This window comes from Tursiops truncatus, chromosome X (genome assembly GCF_011762595.2).
Source record: "Tursiops truncatus isolate mTurTru1 chromosome X, mTurTru1.mat.Y, whole genome shotgun sequence".
Taxonomy (NCBI): Eukaryota; Metazoa; Chordata; class Mammalia; order Artiodactyla; family Delphinidae; genus Tursiops; species Tursiops truncatus.
Window position 1 is genome coordinate 31,520,176 of NC_047055.1, and position 19,890 is coordinate 31,540,065.

General features: G+C 38.2%; 1 protein-coding gene and 1 pseudogene across 2 annotated transcripts in view; one reads left to right on the forward strand and one right to left on the reverse strand.

The window, feature by feature from the left end:
- The window catches only part of PLS3 (plastin 3), a 90,211-nt gene that overhangs the window by 60,651 nt on the left and 9,670 nt on the right, over positions 1-19,890 (reverse strand). The gene's annotated exons all lie outside the window — the stretch shown is intronic.
- LOC101322004 (ferritin light chain pseudogene) lies at positions 4,527-4,994 on the forward strand (annotated as a pseudogene).

Below are 19,890 nucleotides of genomic sequence, written 5' to 3' on the forward strand. Positions count from 1 at the left end.
TTTTAGAACACATGGAACCAGCTTCTCCCCAGAGGCCAAGTCACTCGTCCATAGGAAAGTGCATTACTTAGAAAGGCAAATGAACTGTCCCAGACCACTTACGTTCTATTATTCATCTCGATCCATACTTACGTCTTTATACAACACTTACACTCCATATGCTAGGTGTCAGAGCATTAACTGCGAGTATCTATATCTTGTTTTCGGTTGAACACATAAGCTGTTAAGCGTAGGAACTATATTTTCTACCAGCCTAGCATACAGGAACGAAACCAATACTTGACGAACTGAATTTTCTATTGAGAGGCAGTACTGCTGAGTAGTTTAGAGTTCTGGAGCCAGACTGGGTTCAGATCCTGTCTCCACAATTTTCTAGGTTGTCTTTGGACAAACTGCTTAAGCTCTTGTGCCTGTTTTCTCATCCAGGGATGATAATAGTAACTACATCACATAATGATAACTATTTTGTACATTGTTGTGATGCTCAAATGATTTAATGTGCGTTCAAATTTTAGATCATAGCCTGGTAAATTGTAAACACTAGGTATGTGATAACTGCTATATTCTTATTATTGCAATTTGTTTTTTTAACTGGTCTAGCAATTCTAATCAGTGAATTGTTAAATGAAGCAACTGGTTAGCTATGAGTTCTCACCCTTTATGGGAGAGAACAATAAATCAATAGGAGTACTGTGCTAGGTTCAGGAGACCATTTCTAATACTGACATAGGGCAAGTCAATCATTTGAAAGGAAATGGAGTGCAATGGGAGCATCAGGGCCTTAGGAATCAGACTGACTTCAACTCTGTGTGACCATGAACACATCACTTAGCTTCTCTGAGCCCCAGGTTCCTATCTATAAAAATGCAACTAATTCCATGAACTTCAGAGGGTTGCGATGATGATTAAGTGAGATAAATGCATAAGGGGGTCTGGCTCCAGCAAGGTGCTCAGTAAGTGGCGGCCATCGTTATAATCTGTCTGGGATATAATATGCATGATACCATCTGCTCTACCTACCTAATCTGCTCTACCTACCTAATAAGTATGAAAGTGAGATAATAGATCCTTCAGTCCTTTATAAATAATATAAAACAAAGTGAAGCGTTTTATGCTAACATTGAAATCTCAGAATAAGGAGGCGACTCACATTGCAGTCACTTGTAAAAAGCATCAGGACAGCCCACATCAGGAGGCAGAGTGTTCTCCTGTCCTCATCACTAACCACCATTAGCAGACACTGGATTACATTTTGTCTCCTTAATGGAAGCACTTTATTTCATCGATCACAAAAACTGCATGAACTATCAAAAGGCAACGCAATCCCGAACAGAAGGAATAGAGCGTCAGGAGTCAGAGGACGTGTTTTTCCACCTGTTTTCATTGCTGACTCACTATATGAAGTCTCTTCAACTTTCCTGAGTCTCAGTTTCACCATCTTTGAAACAAGCATAGCACTAGCTGCCTGTAGCCAGTCAGGGAATATGTGGGGTAGTAAGGAATGCTCAAGCACCTTGAGCTAACTGGAAGAAAGGGTATACGTGTATGTATTATCATGCATTTCCAGGGAAAACTGGGGCACAGGCAATTGCCTCCGGTAAGAAGACAGTATCAGTGACAGGCCAGCAATGTTGGGTTTCCCCAGCCTTACTTTTCTTTAGCCACACTTGTCACTTCACAACACTTATATGGGTCTGTCCCAAGTGCTATTAAATTAACTTCCTCGGGCTTCCCTGGTGGCGCAGTGGTTAAGAATCCACCTGCCAATGCAGGGGGCACGGGTTTGAGCCCTGCTCCGGGAAGTTCTCACATGCCATGGAGCAACTAAGCCCGTGTGCCACAACTATGAGCCTGCACTCTAGAGCCCGCGAGCCACAACTACTGAGCCCGCGTGCCACAACTACTGAAGCCTGCGTGCCTAGAGCCTGTGCTCCGCAACAAGAGAAGCCACGGCAATGAGAAGCCCATACACCGCAACAAAGGGTAGCCCCCGCTCGCCGCAATGAAGACCCAATGCAGCCAAAAATTAAAAAAAAATAACTTCCTCAATGATCACGCTACCCAGAAACAGCTTCCTTGTCTTTCCCTTTCTTGGTCATCTGGAATGTATATGCTTTCTAGCTTTCTGAACTCTAAGGCTAATCTTTGATCACAGTGAAATCTGTCAACACCCAGTTGTTGATTTTAAAGTCTATTCACCATAACATGATAGAATTCACTTCAACTGCAAAATATTGTGGTGAAAGTTCTAGGAATGGATACTCCCTTTAAAAATGGACATCTTCTACTTAGTAAATACCAGGACATTTCCTGAAAGACTGCTGTATCACATCAGTAGTTCAGCCAGTTTTGGCCTGCAGCCCATGCTGTAACCTTCTAAATGTCTCATCATATGACGTATGTGCAGGTGTGCGGGCCAAGGGGGGGTATTGGCGTTTGTGTATGTGTGTGAGTATGTGTGTGAACAGCATCTCTGTTTTTACTATGGGTAATGAAAATTGCTCTGGGAACAGAAGATGGTGGCAAGGGTTATGTAATCCATTGCACATTTTTATAAGCAGGCCACAGAATGAAAACAACTTTTACATTTCCAAATTCATCATGATGAATGCTGGGGAAAGTCAACAGAAACCAACCTATGTTTTATCTGTACATGTAAAGTGCACAAGCTCTCACTCTCTCTCAAATGTTACAAACAAATCCATAAAGTTAAAAGTTCACACATGCACCTATGGACACATACACCCTTCAGGGTGGAAAGGAAGGAAAGAGGCACACCCAAAGCTGCATGAGCATTTCATAGACGTATCAGTGTAATCTGCAGTTAGGACACAAGACCTAGACACAGTATTTTTAAAGTCTCTTCCAACTTTCATTCAAACATCATCCTCTCCCCACCACACCCAGTACGGGTTATATTCTTTCCATGTGTGACACGTACAATGGAGGCCTCTCCCACTGTGCTTAATGCCACACCTCAGTAACAGTGATCTATCGTCCTTTAATGGAACAGGATTTTACCCATCTTCATGACTTATAAAGTAAACAAACAAATAACACTCACAGTGAGTGAAACATCAAAGCAAAGGGATCTAACGTAAAACAGGTACCAAATTAACACGGAGGATATTGCTACTGTAATTTTGGGCTATATTGGAAAGTTTAGGAAATTTATGCCAGGAACAGTATTAGGTACACAAACTTCCTGTTGCTTGGCTGTGTCAGTTTTAACAATCAGGTAGATCTGGTTTACGTCATGATTGGGCGGGGGTTAAATAAGCCACAAGAACATCTTAATTTCAATATTCCAAGGGCTGTCTCCCCAACAGTAAATATTTGTGAGCTCTGTTTTTGCATAACAAAGTAATCAACCTTTTAAAACAGGATGTCTTATTATATATTAAATTATATACCTTGCCCTAATGCCCTAAAACAAAAGGCTGAAATAGGGCTTCCCTGGTGGCGCAATGGTTGAGAGTCCGCCTGCCGATGCAGGGGACGCGGGTTCGTGCTCCGGTCCAGGAAGATCCCACATGCCGCGGAGCGGCTGGGCTCGTGATCCATGGCCGCTGAGCCTGCGCGTCCGGAGCCTGTGCTCCGCAACGGGAGAGGCCACAACAGTGAGAGGCCCGCGTACCGCAAAAAAAAAAGGCTGAAATAAATAGAAGGATTTAAAGCATGGGTCCTCCAAAAATTATCAGTTGAACTACACATGGGATAAGGAAGTGATTTGGAAGACATCTGTGGTGACTATATACAGTTAACAACACTGAACTGCATATTTCAAAGTTGCTAAGAGAGTAAATCTTAAAAGTTCTCATCACAAGAATAAAAAAGTAACTGTGGGGTGGTGGATGTTAACTAGACTCATTGTAGTAATCATTTCACAATATATACATATATTAAATCATTTCGTTGTACACCTTAAACTAATACAATGTTATATGTCAATTATATTTCAATGAAACTGGGGGGGACATTGTGTTCTGTTCATAGCTAATAAAATCATACAAAGAAATAACTCATATGCTCTACACCTTCCTATCCTGAGAGTCTCTCATTCAAAAAAAGGATAGGGAAGGAAAAGAAACAAAAAAACCCAACTAACCGAGCAGCTCCTAAACTTTTTGGCCTCAGGACCTGAGGACCCCAAAGAGCTTTTTGATATATGGGTTAGATCAGTGTCTTTATCATATTAGAAGTTACAACTAAGAAAGTTTAAAGATATTTATTTAAAAAAAATTAAACCCACCTCATGCTAATATAAATAACATTTTAAAATGAAAACTATATTTTTAAAAAATGTAGTGGGAAGAGGCAGGGCATGCCTCGCTCCTGCGGATGTCTCTTGCTTCAACACTGTTTGAATGGAACAGACCCAGGGACGCCCCCTTTTCCAGCCTCCAATCACCCTGGAACCTCTTTTCCAGTCACACCCTTAGGAACCAACCACTATGCCGTCCTCAGCCTCCGGAACCAGCCAGCACCGTTTTTTTTGGAGCTTAGCTCCTTACTGCTGATCAACCATGAGCTCCCAGATTTGTCAGAATTATTCCACCCAGGTGGAAGCAGCCGTCAACCACAGGGGTCAACGTGCATCTGGGTCCTCCTACACCTACCTCTCTCTGGGCTTCTATTTCTACCGCGATGATGTGGCTCTGGAGGACGTGGGCCAGTTCTTTGCTGAGTCCACCATTGAGAAGGGCAAGGGCGCCCAGCATCTCTTGAAGATGCAAAACCAGCACAGTGGCTGTGCCCTCTTCCAGGAGCACAGAAGCCGTCCCAAAATGAATGGGGTAAAACTCTGGACAATAAGGAAGCTGCCACAGCCCTGGAGAAGAACCTGAGCCAGGCCCTTGTGGACCTGCACCCCTGGGCTCTGGCCGCGCAGACACCCACCCGTGACTTCCTGGAGAGCCGCTTCCTGGAGGAGCAGCTGAAACTCATCAAGCAGATGGCGACCACCTGACTAACCTCACCTCCCACTAGCGCAGGCTGCCGCCGGGGTTGGAGTGCCGGGGGGAGGGGGGGTGCTGAGCCAGTAGCCCTTCCAAAGGCTCACCCTCAAGTACGACAGGGGCCTCTGCAGCCCAACGGTCTTTGAGGGGCCCCTCTGCATCCCTCTGGTGTCAGGGCTTCTGCCTAAGCCCCTCTCTGCAGCCCTAGGCAGCTTTTTGACCACCCTGGGGCCCTCACCTAAGCCGTGGGCCAAATGGAAACAAAGGTTTTTGCAGGAAAAAAAAATAGAAGAGTATATTGTTTACATCTTTGTTTAACTAAATACAGTGACAGCTGGATTTTCATATCTGCTTCTGCATTGTCTGTTGCAATATGTTGTTTTGATTCAAGTATATGAAGAAAACAGGGCCTCCCACAGATACGTTGTTTGGAAAAAGGAAGTATTTTAGGAGCCTTTTCGGATAATTATGGATATTCTTCTTTATAATACCACGCCAAAACTGGGTAAGTGCTAGTTTCTTAAATAGTTGTTGCAGTGTGGAATCTGATATCAGATCAATGACGTTATCATACTCTGTTAACGTTAAAATCCATTGGTCTATCTTGCACTTTATTTTTTTGTACTTTTTTTTTTTTTTTGCGGTACGCGGGCCTCTCACTGTTGTGGCCTCTCCGTTGCGGAGCACAGGCTCCGGACGCGCAGGCTCAGCGGCCATGGCTCATGGGCCCAGCTGCTCTGCGGCATGTGGGATCTTCCTGGAACGGGGCACGAACCCGTGCCCCTATCTTGCACTTTAAATGGACCTTTTACCCACGCTTGATTTCAGAACATCATGCACTGATCATATGGAACAATACTGTCTGACTAGTACAGATGTGTTGTCACACTTCATTTTACAATATCTAACAAATCACTTCCATTAAAAACACCACCAACCTCATTAGAAAAGTCTAAGTATTGATGTATGGTGGCTGACGCAAGTTTTCAAGAATTTGAATTTTTGCTTGAAATCTCTAACTTTATCATTGGCAACAAATACTCCCAGCCGTTTTCCTTGCAGTGACTAGCACACTTGATTCACTTTTGATAACATATCTGCCAAATATTCAGGTCTGAATTATCAGTTAATGCGTCATTCGCTCTTTCGAGTAAAAATGGTTTTCTGTTTTCTAAAAGTGCAGCTAGTTTAGCTTGCAAATCAAAAAACTGCACAAGTGCTTTTCCTCAAGACAATCATTGTAAATCCATATGCAGCAGAAATGTTTTTATGTACTTCCCATTTCATCACACAGAATATTGAAAAGATGTATACCCAAGAGTTGAGATTTAATAAAATTAATTTTTCCTGCTTAATCAAGGACATTCATTAATGAACTGCATGTTATAGGTATGTTTCTAACAGGAAGGGTATGGTGTTGAATACAAAGACTACTCATACAGTGTGGGGCTAAGGCACTAGCAGTTTTACCCACCATTGCTTCTGTCAGTATAGTGAAAAAGCAAAGAACATCTTAGTGTTATTATACAAGTAATTTTGATCTCCAAGGGACTCTGTGGCATACTTTTCTATTGAGAACTGGTGCTTTATTTGGTAATATTTATGATGGAGTCATCTAATTTTAGAGACAAAAAACATAAGGTCCATAGGTTTTTAACAAGAAATTTCAAAACTGAGAATGCAATTACCAGAATAGGTTTTAACGCGAGTTCTGTTCTGTTGAACTGTGAAAAGAAGAATTCATTGATTAATATCAATTCTGAGGGGACCAATCTATAGCTTATTTACTCCAAAGAATATTTTGCAGAATCAGGTTCATGTCCATGAGATGGGAATTTATCACGATAGTGTAGTTTTTAGAAACTTTTAATACATTTTTTAAAAGATTAAGAAAGACAATATGTTATAAAACTACTTAAAAATATCCAGTTCATATGTAGCAAATCAGATTTTTCTTCTGATAATCAGTAACAGTTTCTTTCTCTGATACTAGAAAAGAAAGGCTTTGAAAGTTAGACTCTGTATGAAATGCAGAATTATAACTTTTAAAATATTAAAAATGAAGTGAACTATAGTATTTATGTGTAAAATAATATGCAGGTTATTTGAAAGCAAATCCCAAACAACAAAAAAGGGGAGAGAAAAGATGAAATATAAGAACATCAAATATTGATAAACTGTTGAAACTGTGGGGGGGTTCCTTATGCTATTTTACTTTGTATGTTTGAAATTTTCCATAAAAGTAAGCTTTTAAAAATTCCATGAGCTTATAAAAAAGTATTTTGTATTTTGGAAAGCAAAAATAAAATTCCTGACTCATATTCATTCGTTACCACGAACACTGAATGAACATCCACTCTGTAAAAGGCACTGTACTTAGATGGCATCAGGAAATAGAAAGATTTATGAAATATGTCTTTTACATTCAAGGAACTCAGAGTGTCTGTGTCCATATATGTAATTGATTCCCTAAAATGGGTATAATGCCTCCACTATGACCATTCTAAGGGGTACTTATACTATTACAAAGCACAGCTTGAGCCAACTGAACTGCAAATCAGGATAATGCAATTTTAAGGGGAAAAAAAAGGAAACTGGCATGAAAAGAAAATACAAAAAGGAAACTTAAAAAATAAGAAATGAGACTCTCTTTGGTTTTCCTCTATAAAAGGAAACCAACAAGAGATGTGAGCAAATATGGGCATGACCACATCATTTTTCCACCACAACCCCATCATCTTATTTTACTTCAGGACAGGAACCATCATGTCATCTCCTTTGAGTCAGCTCTTGTACTACTCACATAGGCAAAAATAACTGAGCAATACATTCACTTCCCATGGTGAACATTAAATACATTAAGTATTCTATAATTCTTCCAATGAAAGAAGACAGCAGTTACAGATTCCATATTTTAATTTTCAGGGCTACTATGTCCATTCACACCGCCCGCCCCCCCCATATAAATTAAGACCATCCTAAAGAATAAATCCACAAGTTAAATCAATAACATTCCTCAGTTACTCAAGGGGTCTAATTTTAACACTGATAAATGAAAAATAAAAGTGAGAATCAAAAAAATCAAACATTTACTTTAACTATCATCTTCCAGCTTATTGCCATATATTCCAAACAAATTATCAATTTTTCCCTATTCAAACTTCAGGTAAAATGTGCAAGAGTTCTCAAAACTCATTCAATGTAGGTCTTTAAAAGCTGAGTGATAGATTAAAGGATTTAAAATTGCTCCACTGTTTTCATCTTTAATATTTATTAAGCTCTATGAGGGCAGTGATTTGTCTTTTCACCAATCTATCTCAAGCATCTAGAACAGTGCCTGGCACACAGTAGGCACGCAATAAGTATCTGTTAAGGAGGGTGGGGGTGGGGGGATTGGATGAAAGCAATCAAAAGGTACAAACTTCCAGCTGTAAGATAAATAAGTACTAGGGATGTAATGTACAATATGAGAAATTAACACTGCTGTATGTTATATATGAAAGTTAACAGAGCAAATCCTAAGAGTCCTCATTACAAGGAAGAAAAATTTTTTCTTTCTCTTTTATTTTGTATCTATATGAGATGATATTCACTAAACTTACTGTGATAATCATTTCATGATGTATGTAAGTCAAATCATTATACTGTACACCTTAAGGCTGTACGTCAATTATGTCTCAACAAAATGAAGAAAAAAATTCAGGAACAAATATTTACTTTCAAATGAAAAAAAGTATCTGTTAAATAAATTTGTGATAATAACATTGCATGCTAAAGGAATTAAACTCACTGTCATGTGCTATAGTGGTGTATTACATAATAAAGAATAAACTTTTAGCACTTTTAATGCAAATCACATAAATAAACATAAAAGACATCTACTCTTGTCCCATTGGGTAACCCTACAAAACAGGGTGATTCCTAAGAAGTAATCCAGCCAAAGAAACGGTAGGTTACATCTTTCCAGTGGCACCGAATCCATGATCATATTTGGCAGCTGAATGATTTTCTAATTCTCCACTTTTCGAAAATAAAGGCATTTCAGAGAAAAGTGGAATGGAAGGTATAAAGAACTCTGAATTTTATCAAGTTTTCCTTCAAAATTGCCACACACACAAAAAAGAAAAATCGCACTTAAGCTGTCAAGATCTCAATGCTTTAGCTTTCTTAACTTTAAAACGACTACTTTTTGACCTCACAAGGAATCACAAAACCTTCAAAAGAAACAGCCGCTTCAGCATTTCCTGCCTGTCTGCCCTAGTCCAAGATTAACCTTGTCAGTTTTTAGGAAGACTTATAAAACTCCTTTAAATGACTAATTCAGATGAAGTGGTAACATGAAACCACAGTTTATAAGACGCTGGTTTCTACTTGTTACCAGATGTTGCCATCACTTCAAAGTGTTAAATGCATTCATGAAGAGGTTCAGATATATTTGCATGTGGAATATTTTCTGACTTCTGCTATTATTGTGAAGACAGAGGAAAACTGTTGCCTTGTTGTCTAATAAAACATCTTTAAGGTTGCCAATATTCACATCAAGAATCACCAAGTACTCTGTCGGTCTAATTCCTCCGTGTAATTCTTGCAAGCACATATATATATAAACACTTTAAAAACACACCACAGGGACTTCCCTGGTGGCGCAGTGGTTAAGAATCTGCCTGCCAATGCAGGGGACACAGGTTCGAGCCCTCGTCCGGGAAGATCCTACCTGCCACAGAGCAACTAAGCCCGTGCGCCACAACTACTGAGCCCTCGCTCTAGAGCCCGCGAGCCACAACTACTGAGCCCGCCAGCCACAACTACTGAAGCCCACGCGCCTACAGCCCATGCTCCCCAACAAGAGAAGCCACCACAATGAGAAGCCCGTGCACCACGACAAAGAGTAGCCCCCGCTCGCCGCAACTAGAGAAAGCCCATGTGCAGCAACGAAGACCCAACGCAGCCAAAAATAAATAAATAAATTAAACAAAACAAAAACACACCACAAATTAATTCCATTTCTTTGGGAGCTTGTCATGAAACAGCCCGCTTAAAGATCTAGCTGAAAAATCCAAATGTGTGTGTGTTTGTGTGTATGTGTATACTTTTGGAGTTGCTTTTTTAGACAAAACAGTAAACAGTCACTAGCTTCACATAGTTCAGGGTTCATTTGCCAGGATAACTCAACAATTGCACTAGGTTTTCTGCTTCTACACATTCTTCTCTTGTTATGTTAATTTCTTTGGTTATGTTGCCATTGGGGTTTTATTAGGTTAATTAAAAATGTTTTTTAATCTCCAGAGAGAGTTTAAGGCAACAACAATGGTTGCTATTTTCTACACATAATGGTCATTGTTAAGTTTTGGCCCAACACAGCATCCTGAATACAATGTAGATTTATCCTTAAGATTGGCTGCAAAAATACTGTGGTCTCACACAGTGTTATGTTCCCTTTCTATTCAAATGTCTGGGAGATACCCCATAACTCTTATTTTATTTTTGCTGATACCCCGACTGCATTTCTTTGAGGATGGAGTTGAATCCATAAACATAACACTAATGCTGGCTCAGATTTCTAGACACTGAATTATAACTGACCAGTTTTGCTTGCTCAGTATTTTATTTGGCAATCTGTTAACCTGGTACAGCTAAAAAGTCTCATAATTAATTCTGCCACAAATCAAACAACTTTTGTGGCCTTTGCTTGCTAAAAATCATATTGTTAGCAAAAAGTCATCCATGCAAGAGCAACTTCTTCCTTCTCCCAGTTTATCCCTCTCCCTGGTACTCTTACCTCAGAAATTGGCTAAGCCATTAGCAGGGTTCTTTTGATGGGGTAGACTATGGTAGGCTCGCTGGCTCTGAGAATTCGCTGCTTTAGAGAATGAGCTTTTAAAGGTCTCTCATTAGACCAAATACAAAAATGCAGATAAGCGATATGTGAAGAAAGAAGTTGGAATATCTGTTTGATGAGTACCATTATACTGCATTCTTCCTTAAATTACACTTTTTTTCCATCACAGGATAGGTTTTGCTGTAGCTGTGACTATTAACCTAAACAAAGTTAGGAGTAGATGGGGAAGAAACAAATCACTGATATTAGTGGTAGTAAATTTTTTTCAGTATTAATTCTGTATTTAAATGGATTCAATGATCATCATACATCCTTTTACCAAAACTCCTCTATTCTTAAAATCTTAATTTTGCCCTATTTTTTAATTGGCTGAATTTCACTTTCGAGTATTTCTCTTTTCTACGAGTTCTTTTATATTCATGGGAACTGCCTAGTACCTTTATTTTTGAATGACATCTTGGCTTACTATTCTTGGATCGCATTTTTGTCCTTTCAGAACTCTGTACACAATGCTTAGTGGTAGTAAATTTCACTGTAATAATTATACTAAAACTATATGAGCCACATGCTATAACTTAGGTAAGTTTTCCTTATTGAGAAGTAATTCTGTTAATTGTGTTTAAGGTAGTATATCTGGACTGTGATTTTCAAATTCCTGCTTTCTGAGTATAACCACTTAATGCCATATTCATAATGTTATAGGCTGCCAGTGACATATTTATTAAAACAATAAAAGCCAATTTAAAACAGGATGGGAAAGAGAGCCAAGTTTTTTTGGTGCTTCCACCCTGAATCATGAAGCAGAAAGAAGGGTGGAAAAGCTTTATCTTGAGAAAGCAAGACAGAAATGAAAGCATGATCTCATTCACTTTTCCCGCACCCAAACAAGGTGACATTTTCTGTTCCTTTCTTCTTCAGCCCTAATCAGTTTAACAGTCCTCTTTTTTTAATCCCTAATAGTAAGTTTCCAAGTGCCCTTTTTTTTTTTGCGGTACGCGGGCCTCTCACTGTTGTGGCCTCTCCCCTTGTGGAGCACAGGCTCCGGACGCGCAGGCTCAGTGACCATGGCTCACGGGCCCAGCCGCTCCGTGGTATGTGGGATCTTCCTGGACCGGGGCACGAACCCGTGTCCCCTGCATCTGCAGGCGGACTCTCAACCACTGCGCCACCAGGGAAGCCCTCTTTTTGTAATTTTTAAGATTTTATTTTTCAGAATCAAAGATCAAAGCATGAGTATGCACAAAAGTTTTCATTTAAAATGTTTTGATTTACTATTCATGACTAACAAACACATCCTAAACTCCAATACCCTAAATCCCAATGATTTAGTGGCATATTCTGTTTTGCTATGTGGTTAATGCATTTGTTTGAAACAAAAGAAGAGGTAAACCATACTTAAGGCAGTAGGTTTAGGAGTCTTGCAAAGAGAAATCTAAGGTGGGGGCAGGAGTCTTTAAAAATTCTGGAAAGAACTCTTCAAATAATTTTAAAATTCAAAAACATATCAGTGATTTAGAACTTGAAAGTTATATACCTAAATCAAGAATGTGTCATTCCTTTGAAAAAGTTTCAATATTGGCAATTAAAAAAAAAGATATCCAAGTTATATCTGAAGAGAAATGACCAATTAATATTTGTTCAGTGATTTAAAAATCATAAAAGTAGGCACCACTTTAGAAAATAAGACCTAGCATGAGACTATAGAAGAAATTAAATTGTCTTCCTTAATGGAATTGCCATTTTTAACTTAATTAACATTACATATGCAATCTCAAAATTCTAATTTATTAATGTAACTCCTATTGACAGCACAGTTTTTTGTGGTCATAGACCAGCTTATTCTAAAAATTTATGTGGAAAAGAAACAGGTCTTAGAACAGGTAAACTTTATTGAAAAATAGACTGGGTGGACTCACTCTGCCTGGTGTTAAGTCATTCCTTGTAGCTACAGCAATCAAGATAGTGTGGTTACAGAGCAACACATGCAGAACAATGGAACAGGCCAGAGAACTCTGAAATAGACCTACACGAATAAGCTCAACTGATTTTTGACAAGGGTGCAAAAGCTCATCAGTGGAGGAATGGTGCTACAGCAACTGGACAACCATAGGGGAAAAAAATAAGAACTCTGACCTAGACCTCATTTTGTGTAATATTGTGTAAAGATTTACACCAAAATTAACTCAAAATGGGCCACAGACTTAAATGTGAAACATAACACCATAAAACTTTAGAAAAAATTTTTTGAAAAATTCATCAGGAACCATGTTTGGTGAAGAGGGCTTGGACATAACATCAAAAAGACAATCCATAAAAGGAAACATTGATCAACTTGGCCTTGTCAAAATAATACTTTTGTTCTGTGAAAGACCTTGCTTGGAGGATGGAAAGACAAGCTACAGACTAGGAGAAAATAGCTGTATACCACATATCTGACAAAGGATTGTTATCTAGAATATATAAAGACCTCTCAAAACTCAACATTAAAAAACAATCCAATTGGAAAATAGGCAAAAGACACGAACAGATATTTCACCAAAGAGGATATACAGATGGGAAACAAACACATAAAAAGATGCTCAGCATCATTAACCACTGGGAAATGCAAAATGAAACAAAAATGGGATATCACTACACACCTATCAGAATAGCTAAAATAAAAGTGTGACAATACTAAGTGCTAGCAAGGATGTAGAAAAACTGGGTCACTCATACATTGCTGGTAGGAGATTAAATGGTACAAGTCACTACAGAAAAACATTTTGATAGTTTCTTATAAAATTAAACATGCAGCTCTCATATGACCCAGAGATTGCATTCTTTGGGAATTAATCCCAGAGAAATGAAAATTTACAATCACAGAAAAGCCTGTACACAAATATTTGTAGCAGCCAATACTAGAAATGGCCCAGATGTCCTTCAATGTGTGAATGGTTAAAAACACTATGGTACATTTACACCATGGAATACTACTCAGCAACAAAAAGGAGGAAGGTATTGATATACACAACTTGGATGAATCTCTAGAGAATTATGCTGAATGAAAAAAGCCAAAAGATTGCATACTCTGATTTCATTTACATAATATTTTTGAAATGACAAAATTATAGAAATGGGAAACAGATTAGTGGTTTTCAGGGGTAGAGATGGGGCAGGTGCAGGGGAGGGTGGAAGGAAGTGCATGCTGTTACAAAAGGGTAACAAAAGGGATTCTAGTGGTGACGGAACTGTTCGGCATCTTGACTGTATTAATGTCAACATCTTGGCTTGGGTATATTGTACTATGGTCTTGAAGAGGTTACTACTGGGGGAAACTGAGTAAAGGGCACACAGGATCTCTTTGTTATTTCTTACAAGTACATGTCTACAATTTCTGCAAAGTAAAAAGTTCAATTAAAAAATCCAACTCAGAATTAAACACAGAATATAGTATATATTATATATATATATATATATATACTATATACACAGTATATAGTATATAGTGGATAGGAAAAGGGAAGAAAACTTATATGCAATAATTTCATATCCTATTTTAAACATTATTGCCACGAATTTTTCCAAAATACTATAGACATAACTACTGACACTATAGTCTTAGCATATATGGTCAATTCATGACTCCACTAGAGTATTTGATCTGGGTAAACGATATTTTTTCTGTTCAATACCAAAATAACAAGCTGATATAAAGGAGAATTTCAGGGCAAGAACCCACCAATGCATGACAATTTTGGTATCTGTTATTAGAAATATTTACTTAAGTGACACTTCTCCCCAGATAGTCACTCCTTGATCTCCTTCATGTCTTGCATCAAATATCTTCCTTTCAGTGAGGCCTCCTGTGACCACATGATTTGAAATGGCAATGCACTCTTCCCACTCCCTATACCCTCAACTTTAATTTTCTCCATAATACATTACCATCGAATATACTATATCGTTGTTCATTTTGTATCTTCCCCTAGTAGGATGTAAGCTTCATAAGGATGGTAATTTTCATTTGTTTCAGTCACAGGTATAATCCCCAGTGCCTAGAAAATAACTTGACCTATAGAGGCACTCAGTAAATATCTGAATAAGTGAATGAATCAATGAATAAAATGGAATTTTTTTTCTTGGTGAGGAGTGTACAAAAGGGGAAATGCTCTCTGAGAGAGAAAATCCAGTTTGGAAGAAACCAAGAGTGATAAATCCAGGAATTCTCTGGAGGTCCAGTGGTTAGGACTCTGCACTTCCATTGCAGGGGGCACGGGTTCAATCCCTGGTCGGGGAACTAAGATCCTGCAAGCCACGCGGTATGGCAAAAAAAAAAAAAAAAAGAGTGATAAATCCTACAATGTATATCCAATATATTGGCATTAGAGTTTTCAAAATCCTTTGGATGGGGGCTTCCCTGGTGGCGCAGTGGTTGGGTGTCCGCCTGCCATGCAGGGGACGCGGGTTCATGCCCTTGTCCGGGAAGATCCCACATGCTGCGGAGCAACTAAGCCCATGAGCCACAACTACTGAGCCTGCACTCTAGAGCCCGCAAGCCGCAACTACTGAGCCCGTGTGCTGCAACTACTGAAGCCCGCATGCCCAGAGCCTGTGGTCCACAACAAGAGAAGCCACCGCAATGAGAAGCCTGTGCACCGTAATAATGAGTAGCCCCTGCTCGCCGCAACTAGAGAAAGCCCACGCACAGCAACGGAGACCCAACACAGCCAAAAATAAATAATAATAATAATAAGTGAAATTTTAAAAAATAAATTAATTAAAAAAGAAAGAATCAGGAAAAAATTAGCTACACTTAGATGTAGAAATCACTATTGTTCAGAGTCAAAGCAAGTATCTACATTAACAGCAGACCAGTGATAAATGAAATGTTATCTTGTCAGTACCATTTCTAACTCATTAGCTGACCCATGGTTAGACATTTAATATTAACATATCCCATTATTCATAACAGCCAAAATGTGGAAACAACCCAAATGTCTATCAATGGATGAATGGATAAACAAAATGTGGCATATCCATACAATGGACTATTATTCAGCCATAAAAAGGAATGAAGTACTGATACATGCTATAATGTGAATGAACCTTGAAAACAATATGCTTAAGTGAAAGAAGTCAGTTACAAAAGACCGTATGTTCCATTTATACATAAAAGTCCAGAACTGGGAAATCTATAGAGACAGAAAGTAGATTAGTGATTGCTTAGGGATGGGGAGGTGGTGGGCTGGGGAGAGGCATAGCTTAAAACTCTGGAGTTTTAAGCCTCCTTCATCCTTCCAAGGCGATGAAAATATTCAAAACTTGCTGATGGTTGTGCGTATCTGTGAATATACTAAAATCCGCTGAACTGTACAATTTACATGGTTGGTACACAATGTGAATTCTCTCTCAATAACACTGCTTTAAAAAGTGAAAAAATATTAATATGTCCCAATATCCTCGTTGATTCTAAAGTTAAGCAGTTCTCACAATGAAAGTGCCATCCGTGTGTAACATTCACTCCTGACCATTCACTTAAGACAAGTAAAGGAGGAAGAAAACCAAGCAAGCCATTTGCTTAGTTTTCTGACAGGTTCACATCAATATGTATTTTATTCAATATGATTCATAAGTTACCCATTTGCTGATTAGGTTTTCACAATTTAATCTTTATCAGCAAGGGCCATCCATGGCCATTTATACCCTCTTTCAAATGTATTGTATTTATGGAGACCTGCTGTGTGCCAGGTGTACTGTGAAAGAACCAGGAGAATGGGTTTATTTTCTTTTCTCCCTAGAAGAACAGTGTTTTCCATGGTACATGGCAGGAATTTAGTACCGTCTTTGAAGAAAACCATGTACAGCAGACAGTACATCCAGATATACTGCATTCATTTGATCCCCTCCCACCAAATGAAATGATGACCAGATTTGGAATCCTGGGTTTTCCAGCTCATTTTAAAGTCTGGGACAATCAAGAAGTTCAAGGCAGAAAATTAAGGTGTCAGCTATACCTGTAGTTACTCGCTATTATCCTTGAGTCAGATAAAACTTAACAGAATGCTGTACTACAGAAAGTATGAGAGCTGCATGTGCAAGTAATGGCGAATCAATGTTTTTTAGGGCTTCTACATGCATGGATATTTCCACAGCTGCAGAACCAACTACTGCAGAAGTACACGCTGTGCACAACATCTACAATTTAGTAAAGCTGGAAAGAATTTTATTTTTGTAAAAACTAAATGGGGTGTGGCTCATTTTCTTGCCAAAGGGCTATTTTATTCCAAGACACTGGTGTCTGCTGACCTTCATTTATAGGCTGAGCAATGTTCTATTTAAGTAAAATTAACTCATGGTCGGCACTTTTTTTTAGGATGCAATAATTATTGCAAAGAAATAACAATGTTTAAATTTGATTTGTTCTTAGTTTAGATTTGATTATATTGGGTTATACATGAATGTCTTTGTTCACACAAGGTTTAAATTTAGAAATTATTTTATGTTGAGAAAAAAGGCCATATTTAAGTTCCTTTTCTACATGTAAGAATATTTTTAGGTTTCATGAAATCCAATATTACGTTTTTTTCTTCCAGACTGCAGGAGTATCTTACCATCTTTGTAGCCCTAGCACCTAACAGTCTTCACTAAACTTATTTTAGTTGAATGATGAAGCCATTCCACAGATAGACTAATTAAGGCATTGTCCATGTTACTATCTTTGGCTATTACTCCATCTACAGTTTGTACTATCTCAATATATACTTGAGAACTCTGGGCACATTTTAAAGTTTTCCTGAGGGTTACATCTCTTTATAAATGCCTTATAGGCCGCCTTTTATATAATCTTTACACATTTCAAGGTACTTGACACAGCAATCAATCCTCCCTTCATCTTTACACAAACCTTCTCTGGTTAGGGAAGTTTGCCACCTTCTGCTTGCACCTATCAATATATTCTAGTTTGCTTTTATTTTTCGCGGGGCTGGGGGCCCAACTAATGCTGGAAAACTTTGATTTAGGATAAGATACCAAATGTATGGGTTGGCTTATACCTTTAAACATGTAAATCTATCAGTATTACTTTTTGGTTATCTATACTGCATGGTAATTTGGCTATATTTGTTTTTTAATTATCATAAGACAAAATATAAAATTTTAATTATTCATAACCACTTGCAAAACTGATTCAACTGCAGCTTTAAACTGGAGACCCACAAACTGCTCAAAATATTTGTTGAATGTGTCAATGTCCTTCATCATTTCCTGATTTTTGCTTTTGAAAACTTCCACTAGAGGAAATAATGGGCATCGTAAATTTTAAATTAATGTTTTGGATTCACCCATGTCTAAAGGCTACATGTCATCTTGGAAAGATACTGATTTAATTTATAACTCTGCCTTCCCCAGCATTTTAAGTTTTCACTAACTTATTTTCTCTTTTCTCCTATTTTTTCAAAGGTAAACTTCTAAACATTCATGTTTATACTATTTCTACTATTGTAGAAACACTGAAGAACTTGAAGCTTTTTTTCCCTCCCCCCCAAAACAGGCATCAACATTACCTATTACCTTTCACCCTGCTCTAAGCTAAATTTGTTAGTGGCAGTGACTTTATAATGGTGTCCGTAATGTATTAAAAGAGTCACGTTTCCAATTTTCCTTTGAGGGTGAATTTAGACTGTTGGATGGCATATCCTCATAAAAGGATAAATTAATGGTAAAGGGGTTTCTTAGATAAGCCAAAAGGCTTCTTCAACCTGGAACATTGTTAAAATCCTCCACATTTGTAATGAAAAGCATTGGAAAGTCATATTTTCACAATACCATTAAATAAAACAGAAAAAATAAACTATCTTATTTATCTTCAATGGTGATACTTAAGGAAAAAAACGTTTAAATTAGAGGAAAATGAAGAGGTAGCTACAGAGACCTGATAAAGATCACCTAAGGCAACATTAATTGACCTGTAAATGGGAACACTGATTGAGCACCTAATATATGCCAGTTTCTTTATAAATGTTCTCCTTTAATTTTAAAGACAAGACTGAAAACAAGTGATATTATCCCCATTTTATAGATAGTGAAATTGAGTTTTAGAGGAATTAAGGAACTTCCCCAATGTCACAGAGATATAAAATAGCAAAACCATGGGAACCCATATTTTATGCTAAAATCCATTCTGACTATGAAATATAGCGTGTACATGATCCCTCTGAGAACAAAAAAAGGAGGTGGTAAGAACGAGTTGTCCAGTCAGACAAAACTTTCCACATCACTTCCGGGTCATCATGGGATGCCCGGACCAACATGGTCCTTAGTGCCACCAGTGAACTGGGGTAAGGAGACAGACATCCAGGAAGGGTCTGTGAAGCAGCATGGGATAAGTTTAGGGAGAGATATGCAGTGTACAATGAGCCATTTAAATATACAAAATATTTGTTAAGTCAAGTGTTGTAATTTGGGGATTCACCATATACTGAAACAAGGCACAAATTAACTGGTGGCGCCAGTTTTACCACTATTGGATCTCCGTTTAGTTATTTAAGCAACCCGAATGAAACATAAAACTTTGAGTTTATTGAGCATTGTCAACGTATAGGTACACATCATTTTATTGCACTTTCCAGATATTGTACTTTCTACAAATTGAAGGTTCGTGCTAACGCTGCATCAAGTGAGTCTATTGGCACCATTTTCCAATAGCATTTTCTCACTCTGTGTCTGTGTCACATTTTGGTAATTCTCACCACATTTGAAACTTTTTCATTATCATTATATTTGTTATAACGATTGGTGATCAGTGATCTTCGACGTTACTAGGACACACTGAAGCCTCAGATGAAAATTGGCATTTTTTAAACAATAAAGTATTTAAAATTATGTACATTTTTTTAGCTGTAATGCTATCACACACTTAATAGACTACAGTATAGTGTAAACATAACTTTTATATGCACTGGGAAGCCAAAAAAATTGATGTGACTCTATTGCGATAGTCTGGAACCAACTGAAGTATCTCTGAGGAGTGGCTGTACTTCAAGAGGCTGACAGCCTGAGATAAAGAAGCCTATCAACAAACACAGCCATTTCTATGTCTGTGAGTCTACTTCTGTT